The 19762-nt window shown below is 41.6% G+C and overlaps 1 protein-coding gene across 9 annotated transcripts in view; it reads right to left on the bottom strand.

Moving 5' to 3' along the window:
- Positions 1-16924, bottom strand: part of SSX2IP (SSX family member 2 interacting protein) — a 39106-nt gene extending 22182 nt beyond the window's left edge. For 8 of the 9 annotated variants that reach the window (XM_061186397.1, XM_061186400.1, XM_061186401.1 and 5 more), the window contains exon 1: positions 16814-16924. The gene's annotated coding sequence lies outside the window, so the exon portion shown is untranslated. Of the gene's footprint in view, positions 1-9761; positions 9858-16813 lie in introns of all 9 variants that reach the window. The other variant, XM_061186398.1, reaches the window with a different exon arrangement.
- Between the last annotated feature and the right edge of the window lie 2838 nt (positions 16925-19762).

The following is a 19762-nucleotide window of genomic DNA, read 5'->3' as shown; positions in this document are numbered from 1 at the left end:
TAAAGTAGACTAAGAAACACATAACCGTTTTAGTCTATCACTGATATCTCTACTTTTTTCAGAGATAATGGAAGTAGTAACTATTTCTCCACCATAAAAAAAATTCAAATGAAATTATAAACAGCAACTGGAAATTGATTTCAAGGTCAGGGATAGGAAGAGGAGAGGTGAAGACTGCAGGCAAACTGGAGAACACATGTCAACACTTTGGACAGCTGCTTCCCAGCCACAATAAATTGTGGCCAAAAGAGAAAGCAATTCCCATGCTGATACATCTTTCCATTTTTTAAGAAATGCTGAAATTCTGGATTTCTATGTGAAATCTCCCAATTTTTAAATATTAGAAGCTAATTAAAAAGAGTAACTACGCAAGTTACCCAGTGGAAGGGGGAACAGCTGCAAGGGGGAGATCAGCGCACCACCTACGCTTTGATCTGAGAGGTGGCTACTTAGGTACACACGACAGGACGATTCATGAAGCTGTACACTTAGGACCTGCGCACTTGACTGAACGGCAGTTATACCTCAAACCCACTACTGTTTAATAAGCCAAATAAAATGCGTCTTTAGGCCAGATCTGGACTGCAGATCAAGAGTTTACCACCTCTAAATATTTAAGACTGTGGAGAAATATTCACAATATAATGTTAAAGTGACATGAAATTTTTCATTCATTCAATAAAATTTTAATTGTGCTACTATGTGCCAGGCACGCTTTTCTAGGCATAGGAGAAGCCCTGCTCTCAAGAAGTCCACATTCAGGTAGGGAAGAAATAGGTAAGAAGTAAGCAATAAATTACAGTAACATCACACTCAGAGTGATGAGAATAAAGAAAATAAAACACAGTAACGAGAGTATTAGGGTGAGGGGGTGGTACCTAGATCCGTCAAGGAAGGCTGCGTTGAGATGCTGATATTTGAACTGAGACCTAAATGATACGGAATCAACTACAAGACGGTCAACGACCAGAGGAGTCCAGGTGGAGGAAACAGCATGTACAAAAACCCAAGATGGAAAGAACTTGGTACATATTAAAAATATACAAGTGGCCAGTACGCCTGAAGCACAGTAAGCAAAAATAGATGTATAAAGCTGGATTTTCTCTAAATTGCAATGAAAAGCTCTTAAACCAGTTTAGGCAGGAAAGCAACGTGAGCTCTTTTTAGGCTTTAAAAAAGATCATTATGGCCACTCTATCTACCCTGTGAGATTATAGGTGGGCGATAGTGGGCGCTGACGAAATCAGGCTACTGCAACAGTTCAGGCAAGAAGACCAGTGTTGCACTACGTCTCCGACAGTGGAAGCAGAGACACGTGGATAAATTAGGGATGTGTCCTGGAGATAGAATCTTCAGGACTTGCAGATGGATTGAAACAAGGACAAAAGAGAGATGACAAATAATTCCTAGATTACATAGCAACATAAAATATATACTCGTGCAAATGACTGTATGTGTCATATAATACATTATGCTGTCACACACACATACACACAGAAGGTTATCTAGTTTGGCACTGATCTTTTGCTATTTTGCTACTCATGTGCCTTGAGAAAAGCACCTTGAACTCTTTGGCACTTTCCAGTGACCTTAAATGGGTACCTTCAGCAACAGGAAGAGCAGGATGAAGGCTGAATCTGCATCCAGAAAGACAAATGATCTTACTTTTGGTTTTCAGAGATATTAGCTATAAGCAAAACAGGACCCAAGGGACAATAAATCCAACTATTCTAACCCGGCTCTGCCTTGGGTAAGTTACTTAACCTTTCTAAGCCCTAGTTTCCTCACTGGTAAATTGCCATTATCCCCTAAGGATTAAGTGAGATAATGCACATGAAGTATTTAGCACACTGCCTGGCATATGGGACACATGTAATTAATATCAGTTGTTATCATCATCACCTAGACACAGATCTGACTGTTTGGCATAAATGACAGGATTCTAAAACCTGTAACAAAATGCACTGTTGCTCTTAATAAGGGTTGAACATAAATCCTTAGAAGACCTGAGACAGACATCACTAGAAAATACAACAGTGTGCCTAAGTGCCTTTTCTCCTCATACAGAAAGATTATTAAATACCAATATGTGTCTACTACATATCCATACTTTAAAACTGTAATTTAAGTCAGTTACTCTTAGTCTGTGAATTTAGTTCTCCAGTGTCTACAGGTTTCACCACTAAGTTGTTCCCTGTCCTGTAAAAAACAAAAACAAAAAAACCTTGCAAAATATTCAGGTCTAGTTAAATGTTCAAAGTGAAAACCAAAACTCCATTCTGAAGTGTTATGAAACAAAACTTAGGAAGACTGTATGATTTCACACCATTTAAAAAGTTTCTATGTATCTCTTCTGTTCAATGAGGCAGCAAATTACACACAATGAGGCTTGTGATAAAAGAAGTTACCCAACCAGTCTTTCCAAGAACAGAGACTTAAGACTCATCAATATGCATCCCAAAACCAAGAGACTAATTTAAGCAAAGTATTCTATTCCAGCTCAATCATAGCTAAAATTTCATTGATGAAGGTTACAAATTATTATTGTTATATTAAAATAAGTCAATATTAATTTCAAAAGCAAAATAAGAAAGATAACAGAAGTATCTCTGCTTTGCATAAATCTAATACCATCACAAGTCCCTTTCAACTTGAAAGCTTTAAAAGCAGCCACGGAGGACTGCATTAAAGCTTGGTGCTGGAACACAGAATTAAGTTCCATATTTTATATAAAAATTATTATTATTACATATTAATCATGTCATAGCAAACCATTATATAGTGGACATGATTATCCACGACAAGTCATGTAAAAAACAAGGTTGGTTATGCTAGCACTGTTACTATAGGTTCATCACAGAAGAAGAAAGGAAAACAGTTAACAGTTATTTGTGCTTTGGTTCAAGTAATCTGTAACCCCCAGTTCTCTCTATATACCATTAATTAGAGTAGCTGCCCAAATTCCCAAAATCATGAGTGAACTTTATGAGCAAAACCTGAAGATTAAAGAATTTAAACAACTTGTAAAAGTCATTTCATTCGTCCAAGATCGAAGGCGAACAATCTTGAAATAAAGAAAAAAAATCTATAAAGTAATCCATAAGTAAGAATTTTATCTCCTATTCAACACATCAGAAAGACATAGTTTTGTTCCCTCCTAGTGGATAACACGTATATAAGCATATAATAAACTTCCCTGTTCCAAGTATTTCTCTCAAGTACATTCCAGTACATCTTCATAACAGAAAATCGTACTAATTTCAGTAAAATTGCAATTACTTCAGTAAAAATGTTATCTCACTATTTCTGAAGAACTACTTTGGCGTGCCTCTATGTTGCTATAGGCCCCAAGTACAACGTCACATACTTGAGTGTAAAATAAGCAAGGGTACTCTCGTCTTTTCTGAGTAAAATGATTACGCTGAACTTAAGAATTACCGAGTAGCATTTTCTAAGGTTAGGATTTTGACAGAAAATTGGGAAGCAGTGTGACATTTGAACATAATTATACTGTTTCTGAAAGAAAATGAAGATTTTAGTAAGTTTCAAAAAAAAAAAAAATCTATCACTCTTCATGTCAAAGTATTTTCTTTCATATGTATTTATCTATATTACAGACAGGAAACTTGAGCTCAGGGAAGTCAACAGGATTGCCTGAGGTCACACTTCTAATTGGTTGTGAAGCCTGGACACAAATCTCAGTCTTCAAAACCGTGCTTCTTTTCTCTCTACCATTCAACCTTTCAACACCGTACACACAATCAATTAATCTATGTTAAAAGTAGAATATAATAAAAGATTTCCATCAAGGTTCTTTAAAAGACTGAGTTCCTATAATTCATTCTAAATGATTCCACTCAGAACACACAATTCTTAAAGGACCTTACCTACTACTTAAATTGAGGTACACTTGTAAACTTCTCTGCTATGCCACAAACAATAGCTTTTTTCTCATTTATGAATACTTTGCTTTAAAAAGGCATAAACACAACTCCCAGAAATGAGATCACTTCCACAGAAAGTTTAATGAGGGTGGAATTAACTCACTTTACCATTTATTCCTAGAATAAATATTAAGACAACATCAAAACTAAGTTTACGGATCTTTAGCAAGAACATTTGTGATTCAGGTTAATTATATATGTTTTTTTCCAACAGAAAAGTTCCTTGCCTGGTTCTTCTTCTTCCTTCTACCCCAAAGACTCAGGGTTGCTCAATATATATTAACCGCTTATAGAATTTTGGGGCAGGCAGCCTTTAGGATGGCCCCCAGTTATTCCTGTACACACCTTTAGGTTATTCTGCTCCTTGAGTGTGGGCTGCATTTCGTGACTAGCTTCTAACAAACAGAATAAAGCAGAAGGGACTGGATTTCACTTCCAAATTAGGTTATAAAATGGGCATGCCTTGCATTTGGGGTCATTTCTCACTTGCTGTATCTTAGATCCCTCTTTCCAGGGAAAGCAAGCTGTCAGAGCTGTCATGTTGTGAGCAGCCCCATGAAAGGGTGATGTGGCAAGGAACCAATGTCTCCAGCCAACAGCCAGTGAGGACCTGAGGCCGGCCAGGAGCCAGGCGAGTGAGTCTGGAAGTAGATCCTCCCCAGTCAAGCCTTGAGATGCCTGCAGTCTTGGTCAACACCTACAGGCAGCCTAGTGAGAGACCCTGAGCCACAGGCACCCAGCTAAGTGGCACCCAGATTCCCAATGGACAGAAATTGGGAGATAAAGGCCAGTTGTTTTAAGCTGCTAAACTCTGGAGTAATTTGTTATGCAGCAATAGATAACATAAGTTTTTATATATATTTACATATATATATTACATTTCTGAGTCCCTTCCATAATTACATGTTTCTTGCTGAAACGTAACTAAAGTGATACCATGCACTACAAAAGCAACTCATCAGGTATATGACAATGATATCATGCAGTATTACAACAAATCACTCCATATCCTTATAGCTGGATGTCTCCCAAACTAGTTTATGAACTTCGACAGGGTGGGGAATGTATTCATCTTTGTATTCAACAGTTCCTGAAACACAGCAGGTGCTCAGCAGATGTTTATAAAATGAACTGAGTCCCACATACGGCACACTCACTCCAGCCTGTGTGCTCCACATGTGCTTTCTTCTTTCACCTGCCCCTAAACTAACTCTTCTTCAAAGCACAGCTCACCCACCATCATCCCCTCCACACAGGCCATTAAACTCTATTCTCTAGGTCCTCCTAGTTTATTTCATCTTTCCTAGTTAGACACTTTAGTCACATTCTCCATTTCTATACCCGCCACCCATCTTAATAGACAGAATAATCAACAAATACCCAAGTAAATAACTGATGATAAATTAGCATATTCATTCCAGCAAGCAAAAGTGGATAAATGAAACAGCAATGGAAGAGATGCACAAGATGTGAGTCCTTTAGAGAAAAGTACTACTCTTCATCATCCCCCAAATCTCTCCTAATACTTCTACCCACGGAAAGAGAGCTTGGCAGAAACTAAGTGATGTCTTGATTACAAGATTTCCTTCATACAGTACACTATTTTAAGTGTTCTTTTCAAGTTCGCTTGAAGTTCAAACTTGAGAAGGCACAATTGCCTACCTAATCAGAATCCTAAAACAAACTTCAATCAAGTATCAGAAAATAATAGTTTTTTCATTATACAGGAAGGTAGTAACATGATACCATCTGGACTTCTAAATATTACACAGGATTTTTCACAAATAACCAACTAAAGTCTTTGCTAAAATCTCACAAAGTTAGAGTTACCCAACTGTTGGGTTAAGAAAATAAAATTGTTAAAACTAAGTCTTTAAACATTAGTCCTTACAAATTCAGTCATAAAACTTAAGAATTTAGTTATCTGCATACTTTAATAGATGTTATTATTCTCAAAAACCAAATACATTATGATTACTTAAAAAATTACCACCTTCTACTATAATTCTGTTCCAAAGGAGACTATAGCTTTCAATTCCACTACAAACACCTCTGCCATCTAATACAAAACCATTCGTCTATGCATATCAGTACAGATAAATACTAAATTCAACCTCTTAGAACCTACTTTTTACAAATTTAAAATCTAAATGATTTCATCTGAGTGGCAAAATAGTATAGATTTTTTTCCACAGAAATAAATTCTTCTTCATAAATTAAATTTTAATATATATCTGAATGGCTGAAACTGAAAATCTGGTATCCCTTTAATCATCTGTCCCCTTGCTGAGTTTGTGGCTCTGAGGAGGATTTACAGTTGGGGAGCACAGTGCAAACCACGTGAGCCTCCCAGGCCTGGGTCAGACAGGTCGTATCCTGACCGAGCTGGTCATATCCTCTCCAAGCTGGTCTCCTCACCTGGAAAACAGGGTGATGCTATCTACTCTGTAGGGTGGTTATGGGTATTTAATGGGGTAAGGGGTGAAAAACTAAGTACAGAATACCTAGGGGGCTGATCTAACAAACACATGCCAGGTGCTATTCTAAATGCTTTACATACTTCATGAAGGCAACCTTCACAACAACCCTACGTGTTATCACATTATTTCCTTTTCAGAGATAAGGGAACTGAGGCACACAAAGGTTAGGTAATTTGCCCAAGGTCACGCAGCTGGCAAGTGGCAGAGCCAGGGGATGTTCCCCACCCCACACTCCAGAGTCCATTCTCTTAACTGTCATGTGTTGCTGCTTCATGGATGAGAGGCCCAGGAACAGTATCTCCTACCACCACTCATGAGATCGTATCTCCCAACTGGGCAAAGACTGCACAAAATAGTGTGAAGACACAAATTGCGGCAAAATATTTCATGCGTTTCCCTTTGGGCTGAGGGATACAATCTCAGTGAAGTAGACCTGCATGTATAGCATGAAAAAAAAAAGTCATGAAAAACAAGAATAGTTTGATCACCACTTTTTGCTAAATCAAACTATCTAAATATATTTAGGAGAAAGGTGTGGAAAGGTTACAAACTGTTCCCAAGGACATTCCTGGGGAATGGGACGGTTGGGCGTAGTGAGAGGTGGGCCAGGGTTTTCACTTCTTCTACAGCACACCTTTATACCGCTGGAATGTTCTAGGGCATTTATTATTTTGTAAAACTTTTAGAGGCAGTGGATTCAGGCACAGTTACTAAGACAATGGGTATGGATGCACTGCCACCTCCATCCCAGACAGTAGCACCATGCCCTTTAGTGGAAATATCAGTGTAGACAAATAATAAATGCGCCCCCCCCCCCCATCGATCAATTACACTTCTAGCACCTAGCCCGCCCCCGCCTTGTGTTCACACATACAAGTGGGCAAGGGTGCTGCAGCCTTCACACTGACCCCGGCCATGTCAGAGCACGTCTGTGGGGAGCCAGCCCATCAGGAAGGCTTCCCCCGCACTGATGCGAAGAGTGAAGACACAGAGTACTGGCTGGCCTGGCAAAGGTGGACTCTTCCTCCAGCTCAGTTACAATCTAAACGCAGTGGGAAGAAAGAAGAGGGAGGCTGACTTTGATTTATAACTATTAAGATTCTTTTCAAAAAAGAATGCTCTCAATCTAGCAACCTTCTGTGACTCAAGCAACTACTAAAGTGTGTTTCTCTGCTTCAAGAGAGCAGCTGGTGAAGTGAGACAGTATGTTCTTAGAGCCTACGCCACACCGTCCAGCATTTCATTACACAGTGACTTCTCACTGCTCATGTTTTCATCTGTTCTGGTCTTGGCTCTCCAATTAAACTCATTTTTTCAGGGCACTGCCACCTCAGGGAAGCTGCACAAGGCTCTGAAAGAGCCCCAGACAAGAGCCAGGGACCACGGTGCCCACAGCCACTTCCATCATACGCTGAGCAACCTTGAGCAGGCCCTGATTTCTTTCGTTTTCAGTTTCCACATCTGTAAAATCAGGAGGTCGAGCTACATGATCTTTACAGAATCTTCAGTTCTATTAACTACGATTTTTACATTTCCCATGGGACCTAATATGAGAATTGAATACAGCTATTTATATTAAAATTTTCTTCACATTTTTATAGCAGAATGTACACACACTGTCTTCACAACCACGTTTATCAAATGAGATTCTACCTAATTTTAAGAATAATTAAGCATAAAAGATTTACTTGAAACAAGTAAATTTAAAGCATTTTACATGTATTAACTGATTCAATATCACAATAACACAAATAATCATTTCCCCCCACTACAGATGAGGAAACTGAGGCCCAGAGAGCTTTCTTGCCCAAGGTCACATAGCTAGAATATGACAAAGTCAAGAATCAAACCATAAGAGTCCAGCACATTTAACTACACACCCTACTATCTTTACTGTAGGAGAGGAAGGAATACACAATACGTGAGCTGCTTTTTCAAACCCAACACACACACAGGTTCTTGCTTCTCTACCACCTCACCTTGAGGCTAAAGTATAATCCAATAGTATTATTCCAATTGAGTAACTGGAATGTGAACTGTATTAAAGCAGACAAAATATTAAATGTTACAGAAATTCAAAAAATTTTTTGAAAAATCTAGTCAATATATACAGCCCAAATTGCCAGGCTTTCCCCAAACTGCCATCCCTTCTCTTTGTGCTTCCAGAACACTTTGCATTAACTCTGTAGTACAGATCTAACTGTAATGAAACTTCTCTCCCACCACCTAAGCTGCGTTCCTGGTCAGCAAGCCTGTCAGCATATTGTTTGTACCCTGCTTTGGTGTGAGGTATCATAACTGACCCACGGTCAGTATGGAACCCAATAAAGTGTGCTGAATGAATGTCAACTAAGTTCAATGATGTATTGGTGTGAGGTATTCTACTGTAATATTATGACAGACAAGAATCAACACTTTAGCCATGCTGTGACTTAGAAAGGCTTTCAAATGAGTCTTGAGTGATGCCAGCTTAGAGAAGCAGGAAGGCAATTAGATGTATGAATCAAGAGCATGATAATTTAGAGGCAGTATACCAACTTCAAATTCTTCCAGGGCAGAGGTAGGAACAGCAGCAATCATTCTTAAAAGAGGATTAAGAAAAAAAAAACAAAAAAGCACATTAATCTAACCTTGTAAAGTTGAAAGTCAGCTAAGAAGTCCAAATAAAATTTAAAAAACAACCGTCATTTATTGGTATTTCATTCTCAAAATTAGGTAAAAGGTAATGACATTTACTAAAGGCAATGGAAATAACAAAGAAACTAAATATAATTCATGAATCTGTTCTGTGATAATGTAATCATGTATCTGTAACAGTTTTTTCAATGATTTAGCCCAAATTCAATCACTGGTTATAGGCCTCAACAATAGCACCTGAGAACTTGTTAAAAATGCAAATTTTCAAGTCCCATTTCAGACCTACAGATTCAGAAACTTGGTGTGGGACCAAGAAATCACACACACACACACACACACACACACACACACACACACACAGTTCCTTAAATATTTCAAGCAATTCTAAATTCTACCCAGTCTGGCTGTGAGGCATCAAGAGCCCTGGGGTTCTAGGCCTGACTACAGCCAACCCAGAGGTTAAGTTGTTTTGGGTCACAGAATGCAAAGCCTCTGAGCCACCCACTTAAAAGTACAAAAACAGGCAGTTTTGGCCACAGTTTCAGAGGATCTGTGAAGCCACCCACAGATTTGCCAAGGATCAAGGACAAGGAATTAAGAACTTCTGTTCTAGCTAATTATGTGAAGCTGGTAGGAGAGAAGAACTGCTGCTCTGAGCCTTTACTACCTGCCAGATGTATTCACCAGCCACGTCACTCACCTTACAACAGCCCTAGGAAGGAGTAGATATAACACTACTTTATTGATGGAAAAATATGAAGCTCAGGGAGGTTAGATACCTTACCCAGTTGCAAACCTGGAAGATAGAAAGGAAAACCCAGTTGTTTTACCTGCAAGGTAAGAATAAAGATTAGTTACAGCCATACCTTGGAGATACTGTGGTTTGGTTCCAGATCACCGCAATAGAGCAAGTCACACAAATTTTTTGGTTTCCCACTGCATATAAAAGTTATGTTTACATTACACTGTAGTTTATTACATGTACAATAACATTATGTCTGGAAAAACAATGTACATGCCTTACTTAAAAAATACTTCACTGCTAAAAAATGTTAACCATCATCTGACAACACAGGGTTGCCCAAAACCTTCTATTTATAAAAAACAGAATAAAGTGAAGCTTAATAAAAAGAGGTATGTCTGTATTTGATTCCAAAGCCTAACAAGCCCTGGCTTCCTCTTGATACTCAAAAAGTGCCTGGAGGGACTTCCCTGGTGGCACAGTGGTTAAGAATCCGCCTGCCAATGCAGGGGACACGGGTTGATCCCTGGTCCAGGAAGATCCCACGTGCCGCGGAGCAACTAAGCCCGCATGCCACAACTGCTGAGCCTGTGCTCTAGAGCCCCCAAGCCACAACTACTGATCCTACAAGCCACAACTACTGAGCCCACATGCCACAACTACTGAAGCCCGCGTGCCTAGAGCTTGAGCTCCGCAACAAGAGAAGCCACCACAATTAGAAGCCCGCTCACCACAATAAAGAGTAGCTCCCGCTTGCCGCAACTAGAGAAACTAGAGAAAGCCCACGTGCAGCAATGAAGACCCAACGCAGCCAGAAATAAATAACTAAGTAAATAAATAAATAAATTTTTTTCAAAGTGCCTGGAGCAAATGATATAAATTCTCTGAGCCCATCTCCTCATTATAAAATAACACAGCTGATGACAGACTGTATTTATTGATGATTTCTAAAATGTCTTCTTGCTTTTACATGCTAGATCCTACATAGGAGGAGATTTCTAAAACTTGGATACAGAATACAAGCATACCACATTTTACTGTACTTTGTTTTACTGTGCTTTGCAGATATTGTGTTTACAAATTGAAGGTTTGTGGCAACTCTGCAACAAAAAAGTCTATCTGCACCATTTTTCACAACAGTATTTGCTCACTTCATGTCTCTGTCCACATTCTGGTAATTCCTACAATATGTCAAACTTTTTCATTATTATTTTATTTGTTATGGTGAACTGCAGTCAGTGATCCTTGATGTTACTACTGCAAAAAGATTAGGATTCGCTGAAGACTCAGATAATAGTTACCATTTTTTAGCAATAAACTTTTTTTTAAAATTAATCTATATTTATTTTTGGCTGTGTTGGGTCTTCGTTTCTGTGCGAGGGCTTTCTCTAGTTGCGGCAAGCGGGGGCCACTCCTCATGGCAGTGCGCGGGCCTCTCACTATCGCGGCCTCTCTTGTTGCGGAGCACAGGCTCCAGACGCGCAGGCTCAGTCGTTGTGGCTCATGGGCCCAGTTGCTCCACGGCATGTAGGATCTTCCCAGACCAGGGCTCGAACCCGTGTCCCCTGCACTGGCAGGCGGATTCTCAACCGCTGCACCACCAGGGAAGCCAATAAACTATTTTTTAATTAAGGTATATACATTGTTTTTTAGCCATAATGCTACTGCATACTTAACAGACTATAATATAGTGTAAACATAACTTTTATATGCACTGGGAAACCAAAAAATTCATGTGACTCACTTCATTGCAATATTCATAAAACTGTGGTGGTCTGGAACCAAGCCCACTATTTCTCCGAGGGCACCTGTAGAAAGAATCATGCTGAAGGTGCCATCTTTTAGATAAGGAAGCACAAACAACCAGATTAAAATCAACTGGCAAAAGACTGACAAACTCAAGACTGTGTCCTTTATAACCTAAACTACTTTATAACCTAAACAATACTAACTCTCAGGTAAAAAGTACAGTCATCCCTCAGTTTCCAAAACGGATTGGTTCCAGGAGCCCCCGTGAATACCAAAATCTGAGGAGGCTCAAGTCCCTTATATAAAATGACAGTACAGTACAATGAATACAGTCAGCCCTCCTTATCCACAGGTTTCACAGCCAAGGATTCAACCAATCTGGGTTCAATTCAATTGACTGAATTAAATCCACGGTTGGTTGAATCCGTGGATATGGAGGGCGGAGTGTATATGCAATGGCGGGTTACAAATATCTACTAACCACTCATTAAACTCAATTCTTTTAGAACGATATTATTCTAGAAATCTCCTCCCACATTATGTTTCCAAAATAGGTCCCATTTTCAGCAGGTCTGGCACAAAAATATTATGGCACAGAGCAATTAATGGTCAGGGGTTGGCTGGCTAACTTAGCCAGTGACAATGAGGACAATGAAGGACAGATATGAAATACTTCAGAAGTTGGCCTGACAAACATGGTGACAAGTATACAAAAGGGAGGCATTTACTCTCTCATGTAAAAATCTGTCTTTGGTACTAGACAGATAACAGTGTCACACAGGTAAAGAGAACAGAGGACTAAGGTTACCAGTGGGTTTGGTTAAGTGAGTGGAGATATAAACCTCCATGTAGAACTCACTGGGCTTATATATGCCCTTATGAGACATTCAAATGGAGATAAACTCTAGGGCCTGGAGATCAAGACATCAGGGCAGATTTAGGAGTCATCAGCATACATGTGATAGCTGAATCTATACAGAAAAAAAGGGGCAGCAGAAAGAACCCTAAAGAACATCAACATTAACAGGTGAGTGCAGGTGACCTAGATGTAGGAGATAAAAATCCAGGGGTGGGGGGAGTTTTAGGAAAGCCAAGGAAAATAGTTTTAAAGAGGAGGAAGTGATGAACAGCAACAAATGCCATAAAAAGGGCAAGAGCTAAACAGAATATTACATTGGATTCGGTAATTAGTGACTTTATGACAAAGCTGAAGGGTAAAAATGGAAATCGGATTTCAGAAACGTGATCAGCAAATAAGAAAAGGAGATAATAAACAAAGGTCACTTGTTCGAGAAGCTGAGTTTAACAGAATATATTTAGCTTCTCTGAATGTAGAGGCTTTACCTGACACTCAGGGACAGATCCATGAGTGACTCTTAAAAAAAAAAAAAAAAAATCCTGTCTTTAAGTTAGTTCTTATTCAATTACAGCATTTTTATGTCAAATAGAAATATTAAGTGCTCAAAAGATATAAAGTGTTTTTCCATGCACCGTTCTGGATATTAACATGTTTTCTTATTTAATCCTTGCAAACCTATGAAGTAGGTATTACTATTCCTAATTTACAAATGAGACAACTAAGGCACAGAGAAGATACGGTACTTGCTGAGGTCTCATAGCTAGCAGTATGGTAGTCAAGCCCAAAATTTCACACAAAAGAGTAAGAGGGAGGGTGGGCAATGTGTGAAGTGAGGGTTAATAGACGAGAACTGTAAATGTTATAGTTAAGACTGTACTGACTGTTTAACCGGCCGAAGTTTAATATCTATTCAAGAACTTATTTTCAATTTGAAAGAATTTGTGTCTTCTCTCATCTCAGAATCCTACATTGCTAAGACCTGACATTTTTATGCCTCTTATGACACTCAGATTCAGCACTGCATTACAACTGTGTCATTTCTCCTACTGAACTGCAAGTTACTTAAAAATGGGAGTGTATCTTATTTGTCTTTGTATCTCTATACCCTCAATCTTAAAAGTAGAAGATACTAGACTTACTGCAGTAACCATTTCGCAGTATACACAAATATCAAATTATGTTGTACACCTGAAACTAATACACCGTTACATGTCAATTATACCACAATTAAAAAAAGAAAGATTCTCAGTAAAGGTTGGTTGTATGAATAATCATTTTTACTTTTCTGAAGTTTCTGGGGGCTTCAATAACATATTTTTGAAGTCTTTAATCGCTGTGTAGGACTGTTCTGCCTCAGATATTACTTGGATTGTCTATGGACCACGCAATTTACTGATTTTGGTGGAAATACCCTTCTGAAGTAAAAATCAAATATAATTCCCCTGGATAAAACCTTTTAAAGATTCCTATCACCTACTAGTCAAAGGTCATAGCCCTGTTCTCCAACCTTAACCCTAACCCACTCTCCCTGGTTCCAACTACCAAACCACCTATACTTCTTCAATGGTCCATTGCAACATATGTGTTCACCGGGTGAACGTCTCCTCCTCCATCAAGACAACTGAAATTCTTTTTTTTAATCATTACTTTTTTAAAAAATAAATTTATTTATTTATTTTGGCTGTGTCGGGTCTTCATTGCTGCGCGTGGGTTTTCTCTAGTTGCAGTGAGCAGCGGCTACTCTTCCTTGCGGTGCGCGGGCTTCTCATTGCGATGGCTTCTCTTGTTGCGGAGCACGGGCTCTAGGCGCACGGGCTTCAGTAGCTGTGGCACACGGGCTCAGTAGTTGTGGCGCATGGGCTTAGTTGCTCCGCGGCATGTGGGATCCTCCCGGACCAGGGCTCAAACCCGTGTCCCCTGCATTGGCATGCGGATTCTTAACCACTGCACCACCAGGGAAGTCCTGAAATTCTTTTTTAAAGCCTTCTCATATTTGCAATTTTCATTTTCGCTCTCTCCCTTACTATACTGTAAATTTCCCAAAAACAAACTCCACAAGGCAACACTGATCTTTTTCATTCTCAGATCTGGCAAGTAGAGGCTCAGTAAGTGTTTAATAAATGTTTGTTAAAAGAGTAAATCACTGAAGCATAATTCAGTAAATCTGCAGGAACTATATAATACTGATCCATTATCAAAAGTAAAGATTTAGGTAGCTTTCCACTACTGATAATGAATGGTGCACTTTTCTATTCTGTCTCATCCCCAAAACTCGTGAATTCAAGATAACTTGTACCTTCATCACCAGCTAATCATGAGCACCATCACCAAACACACAAAAGAGACCCAAGGACTACCAAAACCTCTTTATGACCCAGTCAAACCAATAAGGCATGTTTACAACTATTGGTAAAAGATATGAAAAAACATCATTTAAAAGGCTTTGGAAGTGCTCCAATTTAAGTGTGTGAAATGAATTAAAATGACACAATTCTGGGGCAGCATCTTTTTCATCTTTTTATCTCTAGGTGCATACCACATTGAAGGCACTCAAATATATACTTTTAAAAAACCTGAGTCACAGCTAGCTTGGTCAAAGAGAAGCTATGTCAGGTTTCCAGACAGCCCAAGAATATAATGTGTCAGCCTTGAGGACTTAGGCACATCATCTGAACTGTTAACATTTTCTTTTTCTCATACACTGCCTCAGCATGTTTCGAACGCAATGTGCTTTAACAAGTCCTGTCACAAGGCGCAATGTGTTGGGAGGAGATCTTCACATTTCATCCCAGAATAACTAAGTCTTCACAGTTATCTTCAAGCTGCTTCACCCATGTTACTTAATCCTGGGCCTTTATTATCTTCATTGTACAGATGGGGGAAGGAAGGATATAAAATGACTTGGCTGAAGAGGTCCAGCAAGTCACCAAAAGAGCCTTCATTTTAACTATCAGTCCCTCATCCTCTCTTCACAGAACCATTTTGTTTGAGAAACTTTCACTGACAGCAGGCAGAAGACAGCGTCAAACTAGTTACTAGCTCTTACTTGTTTAATTTGAATGAATAACCTAAGCTCCCTAGACCTGTAGGTTATGATAGCTCTAGGACAGGAGATTTGATGGATTAAGTTTTGCTGACTGAATCCAAATTCGTAAATCTACCTCAAACTTCTAAATTTCGAGATAGCTTGACCTAAACTTTAAAGGCATTTTTTTTCCTCTGTCCAGATCTCCAATTTTTCCAAATTTTGCTCAGTCTCCTAAATGTGTCAAGTCATACCTACCTTTTCAGTTCAGGATCAAGGCTACCAGAATTTTCTCCTACTTAAACAGTAAACCAATCCCTCCTGAGCCATGAAGGATTGATTCCAAGGCACCCATCAATCACAGCCAACTCTAGATCTAGACTCTAATCTGAACTGTTAGGGGAGCCCAGCAATTTCGAATTCCAGGCAGCCCCTCTTACACCTCCGAACCACCCTTGGGAGGAGTGCCTCTTCTAATCGCCGCCCCATTATGGGGTCCAGAAAAGGGATATGTCAATAATCTCAGATTCAACAAAAACTATTATCCCCGCTGCAAGTAATGGTAACTTGGCAATCACAACTACGGACCTTGAAATGGGGTAATAACTTAAAGATCCCCACATTATACGTGCTGAGAACAAATTATTTAGCAGATTCCATTTCCTGGGCCCAAGTGACTTGCATAACTGGGCGATCAGCATAGGCTCGAAAGAGCAGGGAGCTCACAATTCAGTTTACTGTACTTTACCATAAAATTCTACACCAAAATATTCTCACACATGCCTGCCTGTAGATGATGTAAATTCTTCTCCTCGTCTTTTAACTAGACCGCTGGCGGGGTTCTCTTCCTCTGCAGTGGCCACGGGCCACCAGCAACTACTTCTAACGGCTGTCCCCTGCGGCTCGAGCTAACAATCCTCCAAGCCCGCGAGTCCCGCAGCCTCTGCTAAGCGGACACCTCAGCCCCAAACTGGCCATCCCCTCCTCCCCCACGTCCCCGCGTCGCTCGTCATCCCACGCCAGGCGCCACCCTCTCTCCATCCCCGATAGGATTTGGGGCTTAGCGCTGCGACCGCCAGCGGGAGCGGTCCCCGAGCTGGCACCTACCTCCCACCTCCTCCTCCAGGCGCGGCCGGGGGTCACCGCTCGCCTACCTCCTCCAACGGCCCCAACGGCCGCGCCGAGCCTCCCGCAGAGAAGCGGGGCGCCGCGCCAGGTGCCGGTGCTCACCTCCGCGCCCTCCCGCCCGCCCCCCGCCCCCTGCCCGCCTGCCCGCCTGCCCGCCTGCCCCAGGCCCCAGGCCCCAGGCCCCGCCGGCGCCGGCGCCCCTCCCCGGGCAAGCGCGTCACAATCCCCGGCGCGGGGCGAGGCTCTCACCGTCACGGCCCCCGGGTGCGGCGGAGACGCACCGCTCAGCGTCCTAAACCTGCTCGCGCAGCCCCGAGGGCCCGCACAGGCGCGGCGGCACGCAGTGCCCGGGCCGGCGGCCCCGCCTCCACCTCCAGCTCCCGCCTTCCCCGCCTCCGGCCGGGCTCCGCCTCTCCCCTCGCTGCAGCCTCCCGGGCTCTGCAGGTTTGCAAGGTTCCCACCCCGCCCCCGCGCCACTGGCGCCGCAGGCCAGCCTCCTCCCATTGGCTCCGCCAGTTGCTAGGCGATGAACAACAGCGGCCTGCATTGGTCCGGTGGGGGCCCCTGAGTCTCCTCCCCACCTCCAAAAAAACCCGGAGAAAAAGAAAACCTTATCCCTAGAGCCCGAGCGGGATGCTGGCGCAGCTGCGGCTGCGGCACCTGTTACGCCCTGTGATTCACCCTGCCGGGCCCTGCTCCCCACCCCCTCCTCACGACAGCGGAGCTCGGGGCCCAAAGCTTCGTGGGGCTGGGGGCGGGGGGAGGGGGGTCGTGGCTGCTTTAAAGCACGTGTTCCGAGCCCCGGTGAACCCCAACACCCACCCTAGGAGCAAAGGTGAAGTGCCCAGAAAAGCCACGTGCGCTTGCAAAAGTGGGGAAATAAACCAAACAACAGCCGGCACCCAGAATTAGGTCAGGCCTAGGGGAAGGGAGGTTCAAGCGCCGGGAGTCGAGAATGCCAAGGAGAAAGTTCATGTAAAATTAGGGCAAGAAATGGACCTAGGCGGAAGACAGCGGAAAGACTAAGAAAAGGCACTTGTGAACTAGACGTTTATGCAAAAAAGTCCCACACTCACTGATCAAAATATGCGCAAAGAAAACGTATGCCTGCTACACTCGTAGCCGGGGTCATGCAGGCTCCTCCCCTGTTCCACGGCAGCCTAAAATTCTCCAGGGAAGATGAGAGGCCAGAGAAAGGAAAGAGATCAGATGGAGAAATCGCAGGCATATGAGTTGAGTTATAAACACAAGATGTACTTGGTTAGATTTTTTTTAAGTGAAGCCAAGAAATTCACTCAAGAAAGGAAAACCAGGTTTGGTATTTTAAGGAAGCTCCTGAGAGCACTTTGAAACCAAAATAGTATGAGAGAAGGACAAGAAATATTAACGCTGAAGAACAAGGGAGAGAGGAGTGCCCCCTTCCAATTTACACACACATATCCCCATTCCTGAATGAAAGATCAAGGCGAGAAAATGAACATGCCATGGCGGCAACTTCAGAAACCAAGGTAATCCTCCTGTTTGCCTTTGGCCTAAGCGATCAGGAGGGCTGGATTGATGCTGTTAAGCATAGGTGAATGACAGCCGAATCGCCAGTTAGGGCCCTCATTGTAAGGACGCTATTAGCGCAGGCTGGTAGGGAGGAAAGCCAGTTATTACCAATAATTACCTTAATCGCTAACCCAGACAACTGATGGGAGTAAAGGGGGTTACCCCTGCTCCCGGGAGGGGTTTTGAAATTTCAACTGTCCACCCCCCAAAATCGCACACCTCTTCCCATCTTAAGAAGCAACTTAGTGTGACAGTTTGAAGTAACACTTCCAGGTTCATTTTGACCATTTTAACCTCCTCACAGTCAAAAAGCGAGAGCTCACTCTCCGATTAGCTAGAAGCTTTGAGATCGGTTGATTCGATACGCAGCGTCTGGCACTCCCTGTTGTGACCTAACCACTTACGGTGCAGGATTTTAAGAAGGCTTGGGTCAGGCAGAGGTGAGCTCCGGAAGTTCGGCTCCGCCCCCAGCCGCAAGGATGAATCAGAGCTGTCTGATTAAACCAGTGCTTTAGAATCTTTTGCTCTACTCCTAAAAATTTTTGAGGGCCCCAAAGAGCTTTTGTTTATGTGGGTTATATCTATTGATATTTACTAGAAATTAAAACTGAGAAATTTAAAAATATTTATTTTAAAATAATAATAATTACATCTTATTATAAATAGCAAATTTTTATGGAAAATAACTATATTTCCCCCTAACATAGTAAAAAGAATCATAGTACTTTAAAAATTTGCAAATATCTTTAGTGTCTGGCTTAATGGAAGGCAATTGGATCTTCAAATCTGCTGCATTTAATCTATTGCACTATTTCAGGTAGCCTTTGGAAAACACTGTACACTCAGAATGGGAGAAAAAAAGGCAAATAACATTTTAGTATTATAACAATAGTTTTGACCTTGCAAACTCCCTGAAAGGGTCTTGGGGATCACCTCCTAAAATCCTTGTGCCCCCCGCCCCTTTCTTCAATTAATACTTTGAGAGCCACTGGTCTAGATGGGCCTTGATACTTTGTCCCCCTTTATCAATGACTGGTTTAGGAGCTAAGCATGTGACCTAATTCTGGTGAGTACATAATGGGAAGTGGAGGGAAGGGGACTTCAGGGGAAGGGTTTTATCCCTGAGAGCCCCTAAGAAGTCTTTTCCTTACTTCTTGCCTTGGCCATCCTCCAGTAAGCAAGACATGTTTGGAGCTGTGGTGGCACATCCCGCAACAATGAGCAAGAAAAATACAGGAAAGGTAACCCAGAACCTAGAAGTCACTAAGTGGCTAAGTTACCCTACCCTGGCTCTGCATACCTCCACACTGCTCACATATGAGATAGCAAGTGGCCTATCACCTAAGCCATTTGGGGTCAGGTATTTGGTTACTTGCAGCCAAGAAGATCCTGACTAATGTACAGGACAAGATAAAGAATTTGGCTACAGCCTGAAAATAGTCTAAAGACGCTTTTTGGCCCAGAGGTAAAGGAATTGGGCTTAATAGAACTTTGCTATGGTAAAGGAAAAAAAGGGGAAAGACACAATCTAGAATGTTTTTTAATGCTTAACTGTGCCTACTTTCCCCCCCCTTCTAGCAAAATTAAGGGGATGTGACTATTAAGTGTTGCTGTTTTCCAAAGCACATCAAAACTTCCACCCTTGCT

The sequence above is a fragment of the Eubalaena glacialis genome, chromosome 3 (assembly GCF_028564815.1).
Source record: "Eubalaena glacialis isolate mEubGla1 chromosome 3, mEubGla1.1.hap2.+ XY, whole genome shotgun sequence".
In the NCBI taxonomy this organism is placed as follows: Eukaryota; Metazoa; Chordata; class Mammalia; order Artiodactyla; family Balaenidae; genus Eubalaena; species Eubalaena glacialis.
This window is presented reverse-complemented; position numbering and strand designations above follow the sequence as displayed.